Source organism: Vulpes lagopus, chromosome 8 (genome assembly GCF_018345385.1).
Source record: "Vulpes lagopus strain Blue_001 chromosome 8, ASM1834538v1, whole genome shotgun sequence".
In the NCBI taxonomy this organism is placed as follows: Eukaryota; Metazoa; Chordata; class Mammalia; order Carnivora; family Canidae; genus Vulpes; species Vulpes lagopus.
The window spans coordinates 74,547,074-74,570,048 of record NC_054831.1 but is presented as its reverse complement, the minus strand read 5'-3'; the positions used below and the strand labels follow the sequence as shown (position 1 = coordinate 74,570,048).

The 22,975-nt window shown below is 45.6% G+C and overlaps 1 protein-coding gene across 6 annotated transcripts in view; it reads left to right on the top strand.

Annotated features, from left to right (window-relative positions):
* The window catches only part of CELF2 (CUGBP Elav-like family member 2), a 518,459-nt gene that overhangs the window by 212,345 nt on the left and 283,139 nt on the right, over window positions 1–22,975 (top strand). The gene's annotated exons all lie outside the window — the stretch shown is intronic.

Sequence of the window (22,975 nt, the reverse complement as noted above, 5' to 3'; positions counted from 1 at the left end):
GCGCAGGGTGCAGAGGGCGCAGGGGGTGCGGGTGCCGGCGAGCGGGGCGCGGGGGTGCAAGGGGTGCAGGGACCGGCGAGCGGGACGCAGGGGTGCAGGGGGTGCGGGGACCGGCGGGGACCGGCGAGCGGGGGTGCAAGGGGTGCAGGGGGTGTGGGGACCGGCGAGCGGGGCGCAGGGCTGCAGGGGGTGCGAGGACCGGCGAGCGGGGCGCAGGGGTGCAAGGGGCGCGAGGACCGGCGAGCGGGGCGCAGGGCTGCAGGGGGTGCGAGGACCGGCGAGCGGGGCGCAGGGGTGCAAGGGGCGCGAGGACCGGCGAGCGGGGGTGCAAGGGGTGCAGGGGGTGCGAGGACCGGCGAGCGGGGCGCAGGGGTGCAGGGGGTGCGAGGACCGGCGAGCGGGGCGCAGGGGTGCAGGGGGCGCGGGGACCGGCGAGCGGGGCGCAGGGGTGCAAGGGGCGCGAGGACCGGCGAGCGGGGGTGCAAGGGGTGCAGGGGGTGCGAGGACCGGCGAGCGGGGCGCAGGGGTGCAGGGGGTGCGAGGACCGGCGAGCGGGGCGCAGGGGTGCAGGGGGTGCGAGGACCGGCGAGCGGGGCGCAGGGGTGCAGGGGGCGCGGGGACCGGCGAGCGGGGCGCGGCGTCCCGGGGCGGGGTGCGCGCGTGCACGCCCGTGTCATTTGAAATGCGGGTCTGACGGAGCCCTGGTGGCCCATTTAAAGATCCCTTCTTACCGAATCCCCGGCTCCTCCGACTTGCATTTGCAAAGATCCCTTTCCGGTGGTGGAAGAGTGCAGGGAGAGAAGGGGTGGGGGGTGGGGGGGAAGGTGGGGGGCGGGAGGAGGAGGATGGATAATTATAAAGCATTAAAATAGCCCGGTGTGCTCTGTTGCAGAAATTAGAGGTAATTTTTACGTAATCATGGTGGTTGGTCTGAGATGCGGTTTCTAATTTAATAATTAATGTGATTCTGGTTGTTGTACGTGTCGCCAAACTAGGGTGGAGAGTTTATGGGGAGAAGTAGAGAGCTGGGATCTTGAGAAAGGGAAAGTATATCTGATTTTTCTCTGGCTCGTTAGTGTCGACAGGAAAGTTTCTCCCCTCAGCTCAGGCGCTGTGGAGTCCGTGGCACCCACTTGTATTCAGTCGTGTTGTGAAAAAGAAACCTAGAAGGATTGCCAGAGCGGGTCTGAAAGGTCTGTGTCCATTTTAGACTTGGAATGCAGAAAATTCTCTCTTACCAGGCACGAAAACTGAAAACTGCCAGTGAATCTGGGCTGCAGTTAATCTAGTGGAAAAAAAAAAAAAAAAAGAAAGAAAGAAAAAAAAAAAAAAGGACTGTTATCCTTGGTAAGAGTTCCTATAAAATGTTTCCTGATTCCACCCGCTATGGGACTTCACATCCATATTCTTTCCGGCACCTTACCCTACACTTTGCAATTTGTAGGCCATTCAGAGCTTTATGATCCATCTCTCTGGCAACTTTCCCCTACGGTGCTGGATTCATTTTCTAGCATGTTAAGTGTTACGAGTTTGAGAGATTTTTGAGAAACTCTCAGTGGCCAACTATTTGAGCCCCTAGGATTTCAAAAAAAAAAAAAAGCAGGGGGAGGGAGAGGATAGAGTCGGTTAAGTGCAGTTGTCCTTCCAGTCGATATGAAGAATGTTAACTTGCCTGTACACACGATCGGCTTCGTTGTCCCAACTAAGATAATCAGATAACGTAAATTAAAATATTGAATTTCCTTTTGGCAGTTTCTCTGGGAAATTAATCTTGATTAGTAACGTTCCCATGATACTTGTTTTACAAGATCTCTGTCCTGTCCCCCTTAAAATAAATATCTGTATAGATACATAATGCTTGTTTGCACCTTTGCTCTGGAAAGTTTTGTGCTTTCTGCTCTCTAGAGGAGTGTTGGGAGAGAGAATTGGCGTGATCGTGATAGTGACTTTATGGTCACCTTGCTACTTAGGTGACCATGATATGGCTAATGAATGCTCTGTGAATTTAATGTGTTAATGGTCTCCGAAAGATGCTGTCTCTTGTCAGTTAAATTATGAATTATGCAAGTTTAATGTGTCCTTTTCCTTTGGTGGCTGAATGTGGCTTTTTCAAACTGTTTGCTCTGAATAGAGCCTTTGTATCTCTGCCCCGGCGCCTTCTGTACAAACCCTAATATGTAACTTCTACCCTACTTCTCTTCCCAGATGCTAGTTCTTTCCAAATGATATCCTTTGGAATCAAACTCCCATTGTTTTCAGTGCTTGTCAACTATTGCTTGATTGAACTTAGAAAAAAAAAACAACGAAAAATAGAGGATTTGTAAATAATCTGTTTCCAGATAGCTATTCCGTCTTCTTAGCCCTGAAAGTACTGTAGCATGCTTTCCAAAATAGTTTGCAATTAAATCACATTGCAGACTATCTTTGGGGAGCAGAGGTGTGTGGGAGGGCATATGACAAGCTGAAAATGCTTGAAACCCACCTAGCAGTGTATCTTGTTGCCATATGCATGCAGTTGGGAAGAGAGCTGTGCAGATTTATTGTTTTGGGGACTGGTTGTCACATATGGTATATTTCCATTTGGACTAAATTGCAGTCGCCTAGATGTTGGCCTATTCCTAAAAGGAACTTAAATAAAGCATAGGGGCTTTTCTGGTGTTGATTTTTCTAAAGCAGTAGGACATAGTTTCAATGGCGTTTTCCCACAAGAATATATTACATAAGTTTGCAAGATGTAATATGTTTGAGTCCTCAAGGCAGATGAACAAATAGCTTTTGAGATGAATTATTATGCTTGATGGCCCCACGAGCCATCCTGTGTTTAAAGAGCCCAGATCATATAAGGCTTTGCAATGGGTCTGAATTGTTAGGACATATGCTTCAAAGTCTTGGCGTTTTAAGCGTTCAGTGTTGAAACTATAAATGGAAATAGACCTTTTAAATAACCTTAACTACTAATGTTTTGTTGTCCTTGTGTTGCTATAGAATATCGCTTGCTACAAAGCATAATGAAAACAGAAATAGGAACTGATTTCAGAAATTTTAAACTGGGACAGTCTGGGGTGGGGGTGGGGATGTGGGTTTCCTTTGTTTAACCTTTTTAACGATCACATATGTATTTAGGGTTTTTAGCTGCTTTAGAATTTTTAAAAATCTAAGAAATGATGTCTTGGAAATGAGAAATCTCAGGTGGAAAAATATCTACAGATGCAGCTTTAAAATTATTCAGATTTGTGATGTTAGAGTAAGACACCCAGAAGCTAGCAATAAATTAACATGAAATCTTTTTCTTTTTTTTTTTTCTCACCTTCAGTAAGTTAACCTTGTTGGAAACAAGAAAAGTTGTCCTGAATATAAATTTATCAACTTGGTGAATTCATCACTTTTGTTCATTAGGTCCTCCCAAGTGAGGAAAACTGGAAAAATGTCTGTCAGTGTCCAGTTAAACTGAAAGGTGGTTCTAGGGACTTTCACTGTTCAAGTTGAAAGGGGCTTTAGAGACCATCTGGTCGAACTTCCTCATTTTATAGATTGAGAAGCTATTGTAGGGGCAATGTGACCCCTCCAGGAGGCAGTGCAATTACTAGCTTTCTCCCCTTCCCTCCTTAAATGGACAAAAACATGAGTCGTTCATTGAACACCTACTGTGTGCCAGGGCACTTGACTTACCTGTCTCTGACCTTGACGATAGATGTGCAGGGGGCATATTATACCCATTTTACAGCTCATGGTTAAAGAGGTTCTGTGCTCCCCCATGCCGCATAGGCAGTCAACAGCAAAGCTCTGGTTGGCTTGTGTGTGTGTTATATAAATGCCAGTTCACATGTTGTTGGGGAGACAGGAGAGAACTGTGAATTAAATATTCGACATAGAGTTTTATCAGGAAACCCAAATTGTGCCACACAAGAGTGGTTGAGCATTATAGGAAATACACATCACTTGTTCAGAATTACCTTTCTAATTTGCTTCAAGCCCATACTCTTATTACATATGTTAATTAAAGAGAATGTATTTTGATGAAAAAGATTTTCTGGCTTACAAGGTACCAGCAAAATGAAGGTCAAAAGCATGAGGGTCCCTTTTGCTTTTCTTTCCCCCCAGATGGCATTTGAACTATATTTGGAAAATGCCAGTAATAAAACAGAGTGATAACTGAGACTTGTCACCTGATCCTTTGATGACCGCATGAGGGATTAAAGAGAGACACTCGAAGAGTTAGGTATATGGGTTTTTAAGGAAAAATTTTAAACATGTGCTTTCAGGTAGGATTTCTCAGTAAGCAACACGTATTTTAGCATCAGCCGCTTCTCGAAACCAAAAACTCATCCCATGTTGGCGTTTTGAAACACTGATGTTATCTTTGATCTGGGTTAGAGGTGTGTTGTGAATTGTCGGGTGTTGCTATTTAATTGGGATTTCCTGGATTGAGATTACTCGAGGATTCTGTTCATCAGATGCTGTGAAATGGGGGCAATAGGAACCTTGCAAGACAAGATAAAAAAGGAGATAAGATTTTCAGATACAAAGCTGGTAATTAAGATTTCATGGGATCATTTAGAATGTTTTCTACCTCCGAGCAGTCTCCCCCTCCCAAACTGCGACAGCTGTAACAACAGTATATGTGGCCTTTGATAAAAGACTGAAAACTACTTCCCCTGCCTCCCTCTTTTTTTTTTTTCACAGAAATTTGCAAATTTTTCATTTCTCCTTACCCTTTCCTTGTGGTTTCGTTGCTTACAGATTAAATGCTGAGCTTCCAATTAACGACAGGTATGACTTTGGCATGCAAAATCATCAGATAAACTTGAGTGTCCTCCAACCAGCACACGACGTGATCTAGCTACTGTGCCAGAATTTGGGGTAACACTTGTTTGTTAAGGCTTACATGGAGACTTCTGCACGGTCACTGATGTCATCGTAGCACATTTTAAAAACGCACCCCGCAACTGCTAAACCATGCTGTCAGCATCCTTTTATCTGATTGGCATTCCACTGGAAAATCTGGTATTTTCAACATGTTTCAGGGAGCCACACGTATAAGGCACCGATGTTGTAGCACTTCCTGTGCTGAACTTTGTCCAAACTTTAAGTCTTTATTTCCAATTTAGACTGTTCATTCTGGAGGATTGTGGTTGGTTCGGTGGTTTTTCTTTTTCTTTCTTTCTTTTTTTTTTTCCCCCAGGGGAGGCTCACAGTTTTGCTTTTGGTTTGCAGATTGGGACACCACCAAGAGTCAGCTATTTGTCCGTGCAATATGTGTGCCACAGCACCACAGAAGGGTGGGTCTGGAAAGCACTAATGGTTTCCAGTTCATTAGCACCAATAAGTTCCCCTGCCCCCGTGTCTGTTTCCCCCACCAGGGAGGGACCTCTAATACAACGGGGCCGGCGTCACTGGTGTGCCACTTGTGTAGCAGTGCAGAAAATGTATTTTTATTTTTCCTTAAGAGAGAGCTCTTGCTAAAGCTAAGAGAAATGGAGCTGCACATTCCTGGAAAAACCTTTGCGGGAAACAAAAACTAATTAGCGCCGCAAATGTGATGCTCTCAGGTAATTGTAAAATAATTATTCCCCTTTAGCATCATCACTGTTTAATTGTGTCATCCAATAGTCTCATGCTCTGAATCTAGATGTGAAGGGATGGAAACCACCACCTCCTCCTCCTCCTCCTCCTCCTCCTGGGGATTTCTTTTTCATTTTACTGTGAGTGTTAGACTCCTAAAAAGGACTCTTAAAAGAAAGGGGGCAACAGGGAGATTTTGAACCGGTTCGCCCTTCCCATTTGTCCTAAATCACGACAGAAAGTGATTACTCCAACTGGTTTTATAGAAATACAATTCCAGTTATGTGGTGGAAATGCGTGGTGAGCATATTTGAGATTTACACGTTCACAGAGCTACACTCGGAGTTTTATGAACGGCCTGTTTTATGAACTGCAGATTGTATATTATGTTCAGATATGGAGAGTGATACTTTAAAATCAGCTGATCCTTTAAAACGGAATGCTAATAAATATGTAATCCTACGGCTCTCAAAATGACAGATGAGTACAAATTCCGTTTTTGGTTAAATTTTAATTACTCCATTTGAATGAATGCCTCAGAGCCAACTTGCCAGCAAATTATTAGACCCATATTTTTTTTTCCTCCTGAAGATTTATGTAAATTAAGTTTAGGCTGTATTTAGACTAAAATATCATTTGGGTTTGTTATTCCGAACTTCTCTACCAGACTCCAATGGCCTTTTACTTAAGGTCAGATTTTAAATAAATCTATTCTGAGGAGGTCTCTGTTTAAATGATCTGTGCTCCCGTTTGGTGAGCAGAACGGTTAAGAGTCAGTCCTACAGAGAGATGACCGGGTCACGAGATTCCTTTAATAGTAACATTGCCTTAAAAACTGGGTTTTGGGGATGTTTTGATTCTACGCCTCTGTCATAACCACAGACATCAGTACCCCCCCAGCCCATCAGCTGTTTTGTCTGACATTTATAGGCTCCAGTAGGGCCTGAAGATCCCCTAGTTGCACAGATGATGGTGGTGACTCACTCCTCAGAAGGCAATTAACTTCAGCTGATTGATCTGACATTTTGACATAACTTTTGGACAGTATAACATTTTTTTTTTTTGAGTTCATGGGAGAGTGACTAGTTCTTCAGCTTTCATACTAGGATCTCAAGTTCTGTGATTTGATGCTGAAATGCTTAACTTGCATGCTTTTTTGTAAAGAAAGTTCATAGTTTGACTCAAGCTCATTAAATTGCCAGGTGGCATTTTATATCCTTTATCATAAAGTCTGTCTTCCGCTTCTCCTGGTCTCCCCCTGTCGCAAGAAACTTGAACCACATTTATCTGCCAAAAATAAAAAACAGCTGGTCCTTTGATGAGTTAAAAGAGCCAAACCAGGGAGCCTGGGTGGCTCAGCGGTTGAACGTCTGCCTTTGGCTCAGGTCGTGATCCCGGGGTCCTGGGATCGAGTCCCACATCGGGCTCTCTGCAGGGAGTCTGCTTCCCCCTCTGCCCATGTCTCTGCCTCTTTCTCTGTCTCTGCTTCTCCCTCTGTCTCTGTCTCTCTCTCTCTGTCTCATGAATAAATAAATAACATCTTTAAAAAAAAAAAAAGCCAAACAGTGCTCTTCATGTGGCTGTGGTCAGTAGGCATAAAATGTGTGTGTGTGTACACATATGTATACATATATTTGCATGTATATATGTATGGAAATACATATACAGAAGCTATTTTATTGGGCATAATTCTTTACTTCCTTAAAATACCTTCCCCTTAGTGATCTTTGGCTATAGAAGCTATGAAATTGCTACAACATGGCCTGTGTTTACAGATTACTATCTTCATAACTGATCATTTTAGGGTTTAGAAAGGTTTAGCATCTTGACCAAAAGTGTATTCAGATCAGTGATCCCACTAGAAATAGGTCTCAGGATGATGCTCTCTTTGGCTCAGAACCTCTGAGTAGCTTCTGTCAAAGGTGAGGACAAAAGTCCCCTCTGATAGAGTTGTCACACCTTATAGGGGAAATAGCTGAGAGTTGAGGGCCCTTTCTAGCCTTGCCGCAAAGTCCTCAGACCCGGAGCAGGGGCTTCTGTTGCTACCATCAGGATCTTTTAGGTTTGGAGCAGGAGGAAAGACTCTTTGCAGAGCCACCTGGACAGTTGACCCTAAACGGATATTTTCTTGAGTAGCTGGAGCTGCCGTGGCTGGGCCACACTCCTCACTTTGTGCCTCCTGACCGCTGCCACCCTCTTCAGGATGCATATCATGATCCCATGGCTTCCCGTCCCTGTTGCAAAGAGCCCCTGAAATTCTGATTGTGGCCAATGAGAGTTCAGCAGACTAACAGAGCATCTGGAAAAGGCTGACATTACAGGAGATGTCAGACTTGTGTGTGTGGGGGGGGTGGGGGCGTAGAAAGAAGTGGTAGAAACCATCCTACAGGTGCATCAACACTTCCCACCCACCCGACGGTTTTCCTTGTGCATCTCCGGGGTAAGACATTGGGTGTCGCGCAGGTGAAACAAACAAAGGTTGAAACATGACATTTCATTTGCTCCGTGAGAAACCTTCGGGGAATAATAAAGACCCAGACGTCGTGGAGGAGCACGAGGGAGGCGGGCTCTGGGAGAGGAACTAATGCATATTTAGGGAGCCAGGCTGCTCCGTGGACTCTGCGCTTCTGATTCCGTGCACCCGCTTGCTCTCCGTCCTGCAGGCGCAGCGGCTTCTGGAATTTGCTTTCTGCCTTGCTTGGGCTTTCCTGATGCTATCTTTCCTCCTCTTGTTTTACCCTTCTCTAAGCCCGTCTCCTCCAGCCCTGCTCGCCGAGGGGCCTGCACCTGCTCCCACGGAGCCGGGAGGGCAGCGCGGAAACCCCTCGGCCACCGCCGCGCGGCCAGTTCCACGGAGCAGCTGCGTGTTTCTCTGCACAAAACTGTATTTTGCCTTCCTGCATTAGGGAAGGGGTGTTGAGTTTTCTGCTTGAGCAGAGGGGGAGCATATTTCAGAATGATTAACTTTATGGAGGCCATTGTCTCGGGCAGCTATATTTGGCTCCACTGCAGCTGTGTTTGCTTTCTCAAAATTGTCACCAGGAGTCCTCCAACTGCAATCAGTCCCTTCGGTCCACGCCGGTGACATCCTTCCTCGTGACTCCCGTCGTCCACGCAGCCCATCTCTCCTTGGTGTCAGGATTGAAAGGCGACCCAGCAGTCCCCGAAAAGCCTGGGCGCTGGTTGACACGCCTGGCGCCTCCATCCCAACGCAGTCCCTTAATACCGAGTCGTATCCGTCTTGCGTGATGCTGTTACCTGTCGGGATTCTTCTTCCCTTTCATCAAAAGCCATATCTTCTGGTCTCTCTTTGTCTCCTCTTTCTCTTTTTCTTCTTCCTTTTACCCTGAGATGTCAGAGGGTCGCATCCAACAGGTGCTTCATGCCTGCCTTTACCTGTACTCACTAGAGCACACCTGCTGGCATTGGTTCACTTCTGGTCCTGAGAGGTGCTTTACAAAACCCTGTGTTGGCGTGGACACTGAGGCCAAGCGCTCCCCTCTTTTCAGTAAACACTGGCCACAGAATTCCCTTTTCTCCAAGGAATAGCTTCAGAAATGTTTTAATTCCACTAGCCGTTGCAGGGGCGGGGGGGGGTGGTGTTATAGTTTTAGTTAGAAATCACTTCCTCTTGGATTGTTTCTGCTCATCGGGGTCCCTTGCCCTGTGTTGGGGTCTGCTTGGGTGAAGTCGGCCGAAATCACTAGGGATGTTGCTCTAGGGTGTCTCCAGCAGCGACGTGCAGGTCCTTCAAGACGAGACCCCCATCACTCACTCAGCAACAGTCTCAGGTGTTCCTGGGCTTGTCTTCTGGTTTGTTCTGTGGCCATTTCTGGTCTCAGGTGACTTGTCAAGATTCCTCATCTAGAAAATAAGGCTATTAAGATACACTCCTTACCTGTGCCACGGAATTGTTGTGAGGCTAATGCTGGGAAAAGAATGATAGCCTAAATATTTTATAGCTTCACGGTACTTAAAACTGACCACAAGTTCACCTGCATTTCCTGGGAGAGTCAAGTACAGTGAAACCTCATTACAGCTGACCAGTTAATGTGTTCTCCCTCAGAACATTTGTGCTTTAAAGTCTCAGCCAAAGACCCATAAAGCAGTATTGCTCCCATATAAACTTCCAGAAAATGCTCAGTCCCCAGGACAACATTGTAAAGACTGATTTTTTTTTCTCTCTCTCTCTCTCCCTTTTCTGCATGATGATTGAGAAATAAAATGCGGTTCATCTTCCAATTGTGAACTTGTGGTCAGACCTTCCATTCTGGGATAGGGTTGAGGCAAAAAGCAATATCTTTATCCAATATCCCCATCTGCGTGTTCTGAAGGAAAAAAAAAAAAAAAAGCCCATCTCTACACCAGCTGAAATAGATTTTGATTTTCTTATGGGGAGAGAATCAGCCACACAATGTGCAGGCTGGTTCCCAATAATGGGACTCCCAACGCTCGCCAAAACCCAGCCATCGGGACTGTGGGATGTGAATATGGAAAGGGACTATTGTCGATCTTGGCACCTAACCCGCTCATGAGGTGCTCAGGCCACAGAATGCTTAGAGATCAGAGAAGGAGAGTCTTCAAAGGGGGAAATGACCTGGATAAGGAGTCAGTGATGTTTAGGAGGTGGCATAGTGGGTATGGGGTGTATCCGGGTGGTGCCCGGCTGCAGGATACATCATAGTTGCTCTGGTCTCTGCTTTAATAAACAGGCACTTCTCCCAACGGAGCTGCTAGGGTCCTTGAGGTCCTAAGACACCAGAGCTGCCTTAGCTAGTGTGGAGATTCGCTCCTAATGTTGATAAGTCATTCAAGTGATTAATAAGATCACACCTGTTCAGATTCAGTGGGGAACCCAGCAGCCTGAGTCCATTGGTTGAAAGATGTTCTCAGGGTGATGGGCCAAGGGAACAGTTAGCACTTGCTCTGGCTAAGAGCGTGATGTTGACTGCGGATCACCGGGTCACTTGTGTGACCGCCCAAGCTAAGTGGGCCCTGCCTCCTGGGAACAGACCACTTTGCATGAGGGTGAAGCAGGCAGTGGGAACGTCATCGCCATCAGAGATGACTGCGGATCCCGAGCTTGGTGGGAAGGAAAAACTCAATCTGCGGCCCAAAGCTGGCCAAACCCTTGGAGAAGGGCCCCGCCGCCCAGATACTCTAAATGTTCCTGGGCAAATTGATTGGTACTTTGCAGTGAGCACATTCTATCTTCTCAGGGTCAAAGAAGTCTAATTAACTTTATAGGCAGCCTTGCAGTCGGGCCAAGATTTTGTGTCCAGTTGTTATAAAAAGTGACCAGAATTGGACTAATGTCAGCCAGGGAAGCCGCGTGGTGGGCTTTATCTTGCCCCTAACTGTGTCTTGTTTTTCAGGTCTTCTCAGAACGTGATCCTTTTATCCAAATTGATTTCTAGTCATCTGTTCAATAAAATAATGATATCTACCCAGAAGCCAAAAAAATGTTTTCTCATGTCAACAAAGCTGTAATTCTCTGACAACTAAATACTCCTTGTTAAACGTTTTTCTCCTGATTACTGATGCTTTAAAGGATGCCGCCTTCCTGTGGGTATACCTTCTGAAGTATTTTATGGTATTAGCTGGGGATAGGGGCCAGCCATCAGGCTAAGGAATTCATATAAATTATCGATAATCTTCAGAACAACTTTGCGAGGTAATTTGTTTCATTCCTATTTTGCAAGTGAGGAGAAGGTTCTAGAGGATGGAAGTACCCCAGTGCCCATTTCCAAAGCTCAAGGTCTTCCTCTTGTGATACTTCACATTCTGGTCCAAGAGGCTGCTTTGGTCTTTTGAAGGATTCTTAGACTCTTCTGTGACCATGAGCAGATTAAATTTCTGCATATGTTGGTGAGTTGGCAGCTGACGATGTGGATTCTGAGTATGAAATACAGTTTCTTAGCTGTGACCTAAAAATGATCTACTTTTTACATGTTCTTTCACGTAAATCGCTTGGTCTTTTTTATTTCATAGGCAGACCAATTTCTGAGTCTAGAAGGCAAGAGTGTTGTGACCAGTGTCAGTAGAAAGGGGCGCCATAGCAGCGTCAAGATCTCTTAATGCCTGTTTTCCCTTATTGCACGGATAAAGAAACAGTTAACATTGAATGTTAAGGTGGATCCTTATTCTTCATCTGGTTATAATATATCATTATAACCTTATATTTTCATGAAGAGGCTTCTTGTGAGGACTTCACTAGGCACCTGGCCTTCCCCCTCATTTACTTCCAACTTCATTTTTTTTTTTCCAACTTCTTAATTTCTACATCTGATTTAAATGAACCCTTGGCCCTTCTTGGGGGCACCTTGAGCCAGAGCATGCTGCCTTGTGAATTAGAAAAAAGCTTTTGGGTGACGTTCTGTCTCCACCATCCACCTCAGTGACTTCATGCAACATCCTGTTACATGCAGTTTCACCACTTCCTTCATACGTGGACCAGCTAAGGAGACAATAGCATAAGCAAGTCTCCAAACCAGTGGATTTTAGATGATTGACAGTTGTGACAGTTGTGTCAACTTGGGTATGGTATCCCATCCATTTCTACAAACTTGGCACGTCCCCCCATAGCTTTTGGCTCAAGTGCGTAAACATTTGATGGGATTCTGAATCTTCAGCAAACCATAGATTTCTCTTTCATGGCTAGATACCCAATGTAGAGGAAGGGATCATGGACAAGTTGGAGTAGAATCCACGCATGGGTTGGTCTAACCCTCAAACCGTTTCATATCGAGTATTAGCTTGTCGAAATGCCTCCACTTTCGGCAGGAGAGAAGCGTCGCAACCGAAGAGGATGTGATTTGAGTGGAGTTTCCATGCCCCGTGTGCTTATTGTATTCTTGCTACTGATGCAAACATTATCTATAATTACATTTTCAAGTGACTGAAAATTGTAGGCTTTGTTGAACAAAAATGCAGCCAAAGAATGGAATGTATACCCACTCCACCCTCATTATAAGGCTTTCAGAAATCAGCCTAGAGGGCCCAAGACCATGGCTCTCAACTACATGACACCAGCTCCCTTCTCTGATGTTTGGACACTTTGCCAAAATGCTGGGTTCCCAATGATGATCATACAATGGGAAGAAAATGCTATTACTGTTTTAGCACTTGGTTCCCTCCATAGTCTCCTCAGTCACTGTGGCATGTCCTCTCATGAATCCTCTGTTTCCAGGATGGAAAACAAGAAACCACGATTGGATTTAGATCCAAGTGTGATGGGCCAGTTTGAGAGAGTTGTTGAGATACAGACACTATTGCCTTCCTGGGGCAGATCCAATTATATCTCTACGATATGGGGTGTTTTCCTGCTGCACCCCCTCCTACCTAGGATGTGATTTAAAAATAAAACAAGGGATTCCTGGGTGGCTCAGCAGTTAAGTGCCTGCCTTCAGCCCAGGGCATGATCCTGGAGACCCAGGATCAAATCCCACGTCAGGCTCACTGCATGAAGTCTGCATCTCCCTCTGCCTGTGTCTCTGCCTCTCTCTATCTCTCTCATGAATAAATAAATAAAATCTTTAAAAAAATAAAAACAAAAACAAAACAACACAGACTCCGGTGTAGACATGACTATAAGGTAGGCTCTCCCTTTGGTCTGAGAGGCTGGGCATGATAAACATGCTGGCCAATTTAGCTTTTTTTTTTTAAAGATTTTATTTATTCATGTGAGAGAGAGAGGCAGAGACATAGGCAGAGGGAGAAGCAGGCTCCCTGTGGGGAACCCAAAGGGGAACTCTACTCCAGGATCCCGGGATCATGACCTGAACTAAAGGCAGACACTCAACCACTAAGCCACCCAGGCGCCCCAAATTTAGCTTTTTTTAGACACAGGATGAGATCCTCTTTCTAATTTTAGTGAGAACTTACACCACTTGGAATTAAAAAAAATTTAAAAAAAAGAATGTGACAAGTTATACCTTAGTAGTTCACTCATCGGTTCCCTGGTTTTAGGATGAAAATAAGCAATGAAATAGAAAAATGTTCCTTGGTTTTGGAGGTAAACAGGAGGAAGAGGTTACAATAACATTGTTACTCTATTGTTGCTGTTTTTCAGGTACCTGATTTATCATTTATGTGGTGGTTCAGAATGTCACAGCTGACTCTCCAGACCCTAGTAGAGTTTAAATTCTCGGGCAACTGAAGAAAAATCATGGTTGATGCTCGAATCCAAAATAGGAGCAAACATTTGACAGGTGGTTCAGAAAACCCACAGACTGTTCCTGATTCTGTGGAGCCCTGCCCTTACAGGGAGGACAGACATGCATTCAAACAGGTGTTTATTAGGTGATAATTAAATTGCAAACCTTTGAAATCTGTTTAGGTCCGCTGTATACCCAGTGAATTGGATGTTTCTCCATATATACCTAATGGGTTATACCTTCTAACATAAATTACAGAGGCATTTGAATGGCTCAGTAGTTGAGCGTCAGCCTTTGGCTCAGGTCATGATCTTGGGGTCCTGGGATCAAGTCCTACATTGGGCTCCCCGCAGGGAGCCTGCTTCTCCCTCTGCCCATGTCTCTGCCTCTTTCTCTCTGTCTCTCATTCTGTGTCTCTCACGAATAAATTTTAAAAATCTTTAAAAAAAAATAAATAAATTACAGCTTCTCAGGTATGTTGGGTTTGGGACAGACCACTTTACACAGACCATAAAAATAACCAACCGTATTCAGGATTTTTAACGTTCCTGGAATGGAAATTAACTCTGGTGTCCAGGTAAAACGCCTTCTGTGTAATAAAACACGTCAACAAGTGTTGCACATTTTTATTTATTGTGTATATATATATTTTTTAATGTAAATGGATTGTTATAGCTTTTGAGGCAGGGCCTCTGCCATGAAAACAAGACATGGTCTCCATAATATAATTGGCCAGTTTCAAGGTATAAATGAGAGCAACTCAATTTGTGTACTCCATAAACTCCTTTTGTGAGTTAACAAATACCCTTCTCTTGTTCAGGGCCCTTGTTTTTTGTTTTTTGTTTTGTTTTTTGTTTTTTGTTTTACACTGGTTATGTGTTTATGTCTCTAAGTGCCTGGGCTTTTGGTAGCTTGCATTCCTAACCAATCAATCAGCACAACTTCCTTGAAGAAATGTAATTAGCCCAGAACCAAAGTAAGTTAGCTTTTAAAGTTGTCTGATTCTCGAGGTTTCCTGTTTGCCCCTACAGTAGCAGATTGACTCCACGGCGGCCTGGTAAATTCAACTCAAGTCCGAAAGTACATGGTAGTTTTTCAGTTTAAACCACAGATTCAATAGTTAAAATTAAGTCGGAAAGCTGAGGAGTTTAGGATTTATGAGTCACAGCTGACCTGTTATTTGGCTGAATCGATCAGTTCATTTGTTGTCCTGTGGAAACCACCTAAACATTTTCTGTACTGAAAATTCCGTTGGTTTTTTTTTTTTTTTTTTTTTTTTTACTCTAAACTGCCTCCCTGTGAACAAGAGTTGTAACTTTTCTTAATCATCATTCTCAAAAAAAAAAAAAAAAAAAGTCTCATGATGTACTGGTTAGCTGCCTGTTGCAGGTGTTACAAATTTTACAAAATGTTAATCGTAATTTCTACTCTAAGTGAAACATTTGGTTACTCTGAGCTTTAGTCACCGCTGTTGACTTGGTTTCTTCTTCTGTTGACTTGGTTTCTTCTTCGGAGAAACGCTGGTTTAAAAGGAGAAGGATCTGCACTGTTGTGTTGTTTGGGGCTCCTAAAGGATTTCCTTGTTGGGACCTGAGAATAGAACTGTTTTCTAGCTTTCTGAAGACCTTCGTTCTTCATCTTGCAGAATCTCATTGGGTAAATAATATTGCCTCATCACTCCCCCTCCCCCCCTTTATCTGGACCCTTCCTAGAGTTCTTAAAAATCACATTTCATGTGTTCTTTAAGAACCCAGTAGAGAAAACTGCCTCGGTGGAAATGCTCATGTACATTAGCACTTTTATGATGTTGGCTGCTTGGGTTGCAGAATCCAGGTAGTTTGAGAGATCGTGGGGGTGGGTGTGTATGTGTCTGTGTGTGTGTGTGGGGGGGGGTTGGGATCAGCATTAATTCTTAAAACCTCTAATATTGCAGTTTTTTCTCATCTGAAACAGAGGCCAGAGTGTCCAAGTGTCCTAGTTCGTTAGGTCAGATTGGATCTGGAGTGATCCACAGGATTAATCGTGCAAGCAAAGAAATCTGGATTCCCTCCCGTCTGCCCTTTTGCCACCTGAACCTCCTTTAGACATGCTCTTTAATTTACACAAGAGCTGGAATCTTGAGGACAAGTGGGCATGGAGAGTGAAAAGAAGCCAATGGGATAGCAGCCACTTCCCTGGCGCTCGGGACAGGACTTCAAGCTCCTTTTCATGCCCCCGGCGCTCAGGGTGCAGGGAGTGGGTGTCCTGGTTAGCTGGGATCCTCCCAGTTTACGCCAGCTGGCCTGGCACTGTCATTATCAGTGTCCCTCTGTCAATCTGAAAAGTGTCCAAGTTTGGATGATAAATTCTCGCATCTGATCCCGTGGTGCTAGCTTCCTTAAAGACAGCACAAGCGTGGATGCCAGCTTTTGTAAGGCTGCACAGAGGACTAACCCAAACCCTCCCATGGAAGGGGTTTTCCGTGCTTTTAAACATTCAGAAAAGGCCATTTCTAGCCTCGCTCTCTTTCTCTGACCCATTCTCATGAATCTTCCATAATAGAAAATTTAACCAATGTAGCAAGAGCTCCTTCTGCATCCCTAATGCGTCTGCACCCTGCTGGGCACTTCGGGATGTGCTGTCTCAGTAGCTCGGGCTTCTTCCCAGCCTGAATCCGGTGGACGCGCCCCTCCTGCTGCACCCGGACTCAGCGCCGGAGGACCCCGGGGACCAGCCTCCAGCAGGGCGACCTTTCCCTTCGCTCCAGCTTCAGCTCCTGAGACAAGGGCACTTCATTCTGAAAGCTCGTATCAGAAGCTCGGTTGCTTCTGCTTTCAACCGGAGCACAACCAGGGGGAGAAAATGACCTGACCGCACCGCCTTTGCATCCCCACTGTCCTCTGTGACAGAGGAACCGGAGAGCGCGGCCCCAGTACAATGACACCGGGGTGCCCAGGTACATTTTTCGAATTCTAATCTCCGAGACACTTGGGCACTCTTCAGTGCTAATTGCTCTTTCTCATTCAGTGCTGGGGATTTCAGAGGATTCGTGGAACATGTGTGTTTAAGATCGATTTCCCGATTTTTACATTTATACCCAGCTGTTTGTTATTCAGGGCAGCCATCAGCATCCGAGTCTCAATGGACCATGTAATGTGCAGCTGTAGCCAGATGTAACGCTTCTGCTCCCTAACTGTTTCTGTTAGAAGCTTCGAGAGGCAGGCTAAAGACTGCTGATAACCCCGTTGCCTGCATTAATTTACCCTCTGGAGCTACACAAACTCTGCTTGGCAATTTTGTTTCATGACCAACAAGCAGCACAGTGTTTGCGATCTCCATGCCTGGTAGTGATGTTGACACGGTATATATCAAGTATCTCTGCGTCGATATGAAAGGTACTTGTACGGCTAATTCCAACGGCGGGGAGCTGTCTGACGCGCATGCATAAATACCCGGGAAGCGAGGTTGTGCTTAAGAAACATCAGCAAGGATTCAAGTCACACCTTGGCCTGGATCAAAACAGGTTCATAAACTAGTCTTTTGAAAGGAGGGACTTCGGATTTTAGGATCATTTCTCTCCAGTCTTAGCGTCAAACCTTGTTTCCAATTTGCATTTATTATTGAGATCCGTGTTGCCTTTTGTGTTCGTGTTACGTATCTTTGTTTAGAGGCTATCGGTTCTACTAAATTTAATTACTTCCCTTCGAGGCTTTAAATTGAGGGCAGCTTCTATTAATTGTTAATTACTCTCCCCTGCCATTTACACAGCGAAGGTACATTTACTAATTGAGGGTCTATTCTGTGCAATGACAAGAGGCTTCTCCAGCCTCAATATTTACCTTTCTATGGGGAGCGAGTTTTAGTTCTCTAATCTTATCTTTTATTAAACATAAAAGTAGACAGTCTAGTGACAGATTAGCCATTCCTGTGATGCAGTGTTGTTATATATCCTGGAGGAATAAATGGGCATCGTATTTGGCTCTGTGCTGCCATCTGGTGGTGTCTCGATCTCTCTTAGCCCCAAGGCCAATTCCTGATGGGAAGGTGGCCCCCCTTGGGTCTGTTCCTTTGCTAGTTGGACCCTGCATCCTCTCTGGGGGGTTAAAATGAACGTCATTCCTCAACCGGTGGCTGTGGGAGGCATCAGTCTAGCTCGGTGTTTCTTGTATGCCACCAAGTGCTCATGGCCTATCTTCTAGCTTTTTCGGCCAAATGACCGTCCTCCTAAAATTCCTCACTCGACCTCTGTGGCACATGGTGGTTCTTTTTGCTTTTCTGATTCTTCCTGTCTCTCACCTCCCAACTCCCCACACCCAGTTCTTCTTGCCTCCTGACCGTGGGCATCTTGCCTCACTCGCTCCTTGGCCCTCTGCCTGTTATTCTCAACCTTCTCTTTCTTAGAAAGCTTGTCTCCACAGTCACACTGCCCAGACCGATGGAGGTTGGGGCGTCGGGGTGGGGGTGCGGGAACTGAGTCTCACGGTTTGATCTGTTAATTTTATGTGGGGGTGTTTGGTGAGCTGTGTTTCTGCCTCAATAGCCTGTGCTTGGTGTCAGTCCAGGAGGGGGTGGATGGCGCCTGTGAGCTCAGCAGTGGCTGCTTCCTGGGTGTTCTCGGGTTGGCCACGATCCCATTTCCACAATTTATTAAGAGCATTATGAATCCCAGAAAGGGTTTTGTCATTTGCTGAAAGGACAGCAAGAGTTGTTTCTTCGTTTATTCGACTCAGTGCTCCACGAGATGAAATTCCTTCCAACCCAGCTTGGGCTCTTTCGTCTCTTATGACATTTTAGTCCTCTCTTTGAAATGGATCGGCTGTAATACTTGGCTTTCGTGTCATCATGTGCTCTGGTCCACAGCCCTAGAACTTTGAGTTTAAAAAAAAAAAAAATCATGAAGGTAGAGGGTGAGAAAGAACCAAGATACAGGTTGAATTCATGGGCGTGGTGAGGTGAAAAAAAAAAATCTTTAGATTCCTCCTTATTAGGCTTATGGCAAAACCAAAGTGATTTTAGTTTGTGGTTTTTATTGGATGTTGTAAAAACCCTACAGCACGAAGAGTGCTGTACCTACAGGTAGGTAGCCACGTTAAATTATGACAGTCGTGATACACAGAGGAGCCACAGCAGGTACGGGCAGGTCTGTGTCCCTCTGTCCTTGGAGGTGGCTGCCCCTGGGGGGACCGAGCCTTATCTACAAGGATGTCATAGGTCAGTGTTCCGGGGGTACACTTCAGCCTCACTGGAGACATGACTGCTCCCTTCTGTCCTCCCCACCCATGCCTGGGCCTGTATTCGAGGAGTCCTCTGGCAAAGCCTCTGACCTACATTTTAAAGAGGAGAATGCTTCTCCTCTTGGAAAGACTGCATCAGAGGTGGTTTGCACTGTGTTACGTCGCCAAGTTGTGCCGGTAGAGGTACGTGGTGTGTGAAATTGAATGGTCTTTCCAACAGTAGTGCTTATTAAGTTATTGATACGGGATGGTTGTCGACTTAGGCAAGGTGTGAAGAAAATCCTATTAGGAGATGATTACTCCTCTACCGAAACGCATTAGGGAGAGCGGTGGTTATGGTGCAGGAACAGTAGGAATTCTGACGGGACTTCTGTGATCAAGCAAATATTAGGCACTACACGGGCCCAAAAAGGAATTCTAGAGTGAAACTTAGGATATCCATTTGTAGCACTGATTTTGTACATATTGCACCTATATACACTTATGTATCGTGTGTAAATTACAGATGGGGGGGGGGGATGAAACGCTATTTCTTGAGGATTATGGTTTAAAAATGTGCCGTAGCCTTTGTATAGATACCCCACATGAAACCATTTTAGCATTTGGAACCCCATCCATGAACTTAAAATCACGACAATTATTTTAAATGATGTTGGGTTCGTTTTTATTAAAACGTTTCTGGCAGTGATGAAACTCATTTATTAAATGTGATTTTTGGGATTAAAAATGGAAGGCTTTACAAAGTCTTCGCGCCGGAGGAGGGAGGGGGGTGGGCCTTTGTCTGGGAAGCTGACTGCATTATGGTGTCATTTCTCACCTTCCCCTTTCCCCCATGCCAAGCTGAGTGGGCCCCTGCTGCCCCCGGGTCCTGCGCTCACCTGTGGCATTCTCCGGGGTCCTGCAGCACCTTGAGCCATTAGGCCGCGGGACCCTGAGGGCAGACAGCAAGCTGCAGTGAGCTTCCCGACCCTGGCACCTACCACCTCCCGCTCCATATGGCGTCGAGTAGGTGCAAGCACATCAAATCCAAGGAAAACGGAAGAAAAGTCGCGCGTGCCTATTTTGAGAATGGAATTGAACTGAGCAAATGCTCACGGAGCTCCCACCATCTGCCAGGATGTGGGCCGGGAAGGCAAGGAAGCATGTCATCGGCGCTCCCGCCAGTACTTCCTGAGATCTTTGCATCCCGCCTCTGGAGGCAGGAGCCCTGTCGTCATGGGGAGCGCTGCCAGGGCCCCCAAACCATGACTCAAGAGCCTCCACCGTGGGCTTAATTATTTGCCCCAAGAGCCACGACTTTGTTTATTCCGTATTTGCCCACATACACGTTTTAGTCCTTGCATCAGCTTCGTAAGCTTCTCGATGCACAGCGTGGAAGAAAAAAAAAAACATTTTGAGTCACGAGTTTATTTTTGAAGCTTTATTTAAAGCCACTCAATGGATGATCAGTGTTAAATGTGCCTCATAACTTTCGTCATTGAAGTGCGAACTTCTATATCAGTTTTTCAGGCTAGTTTCATTGCAAGATGAGGAATGATTGTGTATCTGTTACGTTTTACACTTTTATGCCCGTGCTCCTGAAGGAGACCAGAAGCCCAAGGAAGTTCAAATATGCAGATAGATTAAAAAAAAAATTCCTAGTGACTTTGGGATGTGTCGTCTATGTTGAGTGGCTGGGATGGGGAGGACAGAAGTGATGTCTCCTCTGTTCCATCGAGCTCACGTCATTGTGTCACTTCTACCGAGAGGATTTCAGAAACACTCCAGGGATCAAGAAGAACAGAATGGGTGGGTGGCCTGTCTTGGGGCTGTGGCGGGTTTTTAACTGAAGATCTCCCATTTTCAGACTTCCACGTCTCTTAGAAAGAAAAATGGCAGATCTAGAAAAATGTCATGATTTCCATCTCATGGACAACGGGCCCAGGTGATTCTATGGGAATGCGGGACGGGAGGAAGTCCAAGGCCAGGCGGGGGCAAGGTGGGAGGGAGAGAGTGGTATTTGTGCATCTGGCCGCGTCTCCACTGGCTGTTCTCTGTGTGAATCGCCTCCAACGACATGGAGATAATCCAGAACAAGTGTTCACAAGACGGAGACACTGCTTTGAAGAAGAGATAAAATAGGTTCTCTGTCGTGTAAACACACCGACCTGTGTTGAGTACTTGATAAGACCTTAATCTGCCATAATAACATTTTTCACATCTAATAAATTGCATCATAAGACGAAAGTAACGATCGTTTATAGAAACTTTAAAGGTATAATTTCTAAGGAATTTTAATTATGGCACCGTAGAACTCCGAGCCCCCAGGAAAGCCCTGTTTTTTGCTGTATTTCCTATGTAGTCATTTATTTGGTTTCTGCTTTTTGTCACTCTCGCCTGGCTGGTCTTCTCCCCTTTCCCTGTATAATGATTTTTAGTTGTTACTTCGTGGCTCAACAAATATTTATTAAACACCTGCTCCTGTGCCGGTCACTGCTTTACTGCTGCCCCCCCCCCCCCCCCCCCGCGTCCTCAGCATTGTATCCCCGTTCACAGAATGGGGTAATTCTTTACTAGCCTCCTGTTTGGTGAGCTCACCTGCCACCACCTCATCTTCTACTTTTCAGTCTCTCTTCCACGATCCAGCTGTGTCGCACTTGCTGTTTCACTCCATCTCTGTGCTAGGTTGCGTTAGTGGCTCTTCTTCTGGCCTCTTGGCACTAGCGGGGCCTTCATTCAGGAGGCTGTGACAACGGCCCACAGGCTGGGCGGCCCACACAGCCTTTACTTCTGACACTAGGGAGACTGGGAAGTCGGACACCAAGGTGCCAGCAGATCTGGTGTCTGCGGAAGCTCCTCTTCCCACTTGTGGTTGGCCACCTTCTTGCTGTCTTTCTGTCACAGAGACAGAGTGAGGGCTGTGGTCGCTTCCTCTTTTTATAAGGGCACGAATTCCATCAGAGGGGCCCCACCCTCATGAGCTCATCTCAACCCAATTACCTCCCCAAAGCCCATCTTCAAATTAGCATCATTCTGGGGGAGTTAGGGCTTCAACATATGGGTTTGGAGAGAGGGAGACACAGGTACGCCACCTATAACAGGGAGTGATACTACAAAGACCTAGAAGCAGATCCCAAGAGAGAGGAGAGGAACCATAGTCTCCACTCCTAAGCGGGGCACACGGGGTAGGAAGGTGACCATGTGACCTCAAGACCCACCAACTGTGAAGAGTGGTTTAATATAAACACACATTCCCTGGGATTTCCCCTTAAAGCTTGGAGCAGGAGCACTTGGAAAGCCATCCCGGAGAAAGTCCCCAAGCCCTCTCACTTCACGAGGCTGATTAGGAAGGAACGTGAAAATCGCACTAGAGACGCCGTCGAGATTCCAAGACTTCATATGAAAAATATAACTCCTGTTTCTTAGTTCAACACATGTCCAGTCTCTTCTGTGCCATCAAGTTACACAAACTTTTCATATCTGGTTTTTCCAGACCATTTTCTTAAGAAAGTTGGCTTTGTGTAAAGAGATCTCTCTGGGTCCTGTTCCCCGATGTTTATGCAGTAGGATCTCTGTAACCCTCCATCCGGACGTAACAGGAATCCCCTTGGAGTTGAATGGATCCTGGAGGTTTTAAAGTGTGTAAGCTGATCTGCTTGGACGTTCCCACTCCGGTTAGCATATGTAAAAAGAGTCCTGTCAGGATTATTTTGATTTTTATGTCTTTGGCGCTTACCTAGCTCTAGCGTCCTGTGCTCCGTCTCATCATCCTGTATCTGGATTTCACGAAAATTATATTACGATCTAATCATCAAGATACAGTTGTGGGTACATGGTCAGCAATTTAGAATCAGAATAGCCTGGAATGTTTCTGGAGAACTTTTTTGTGTGTGATTAGAATCTCATTAATAAGAAGAACAGGAAAGTTGGGGGCTTAGCATTGGGTTGAAACATCAGGAAATTACCAAGAGGTTGGTTTTCTCTTTGGGGGAAAAGAAAGGGCATTTTATATTTACTGCCTTTCTGTTTGTGTTTCCGTTAGTACTCCATCGGAAGCCCTCGGTT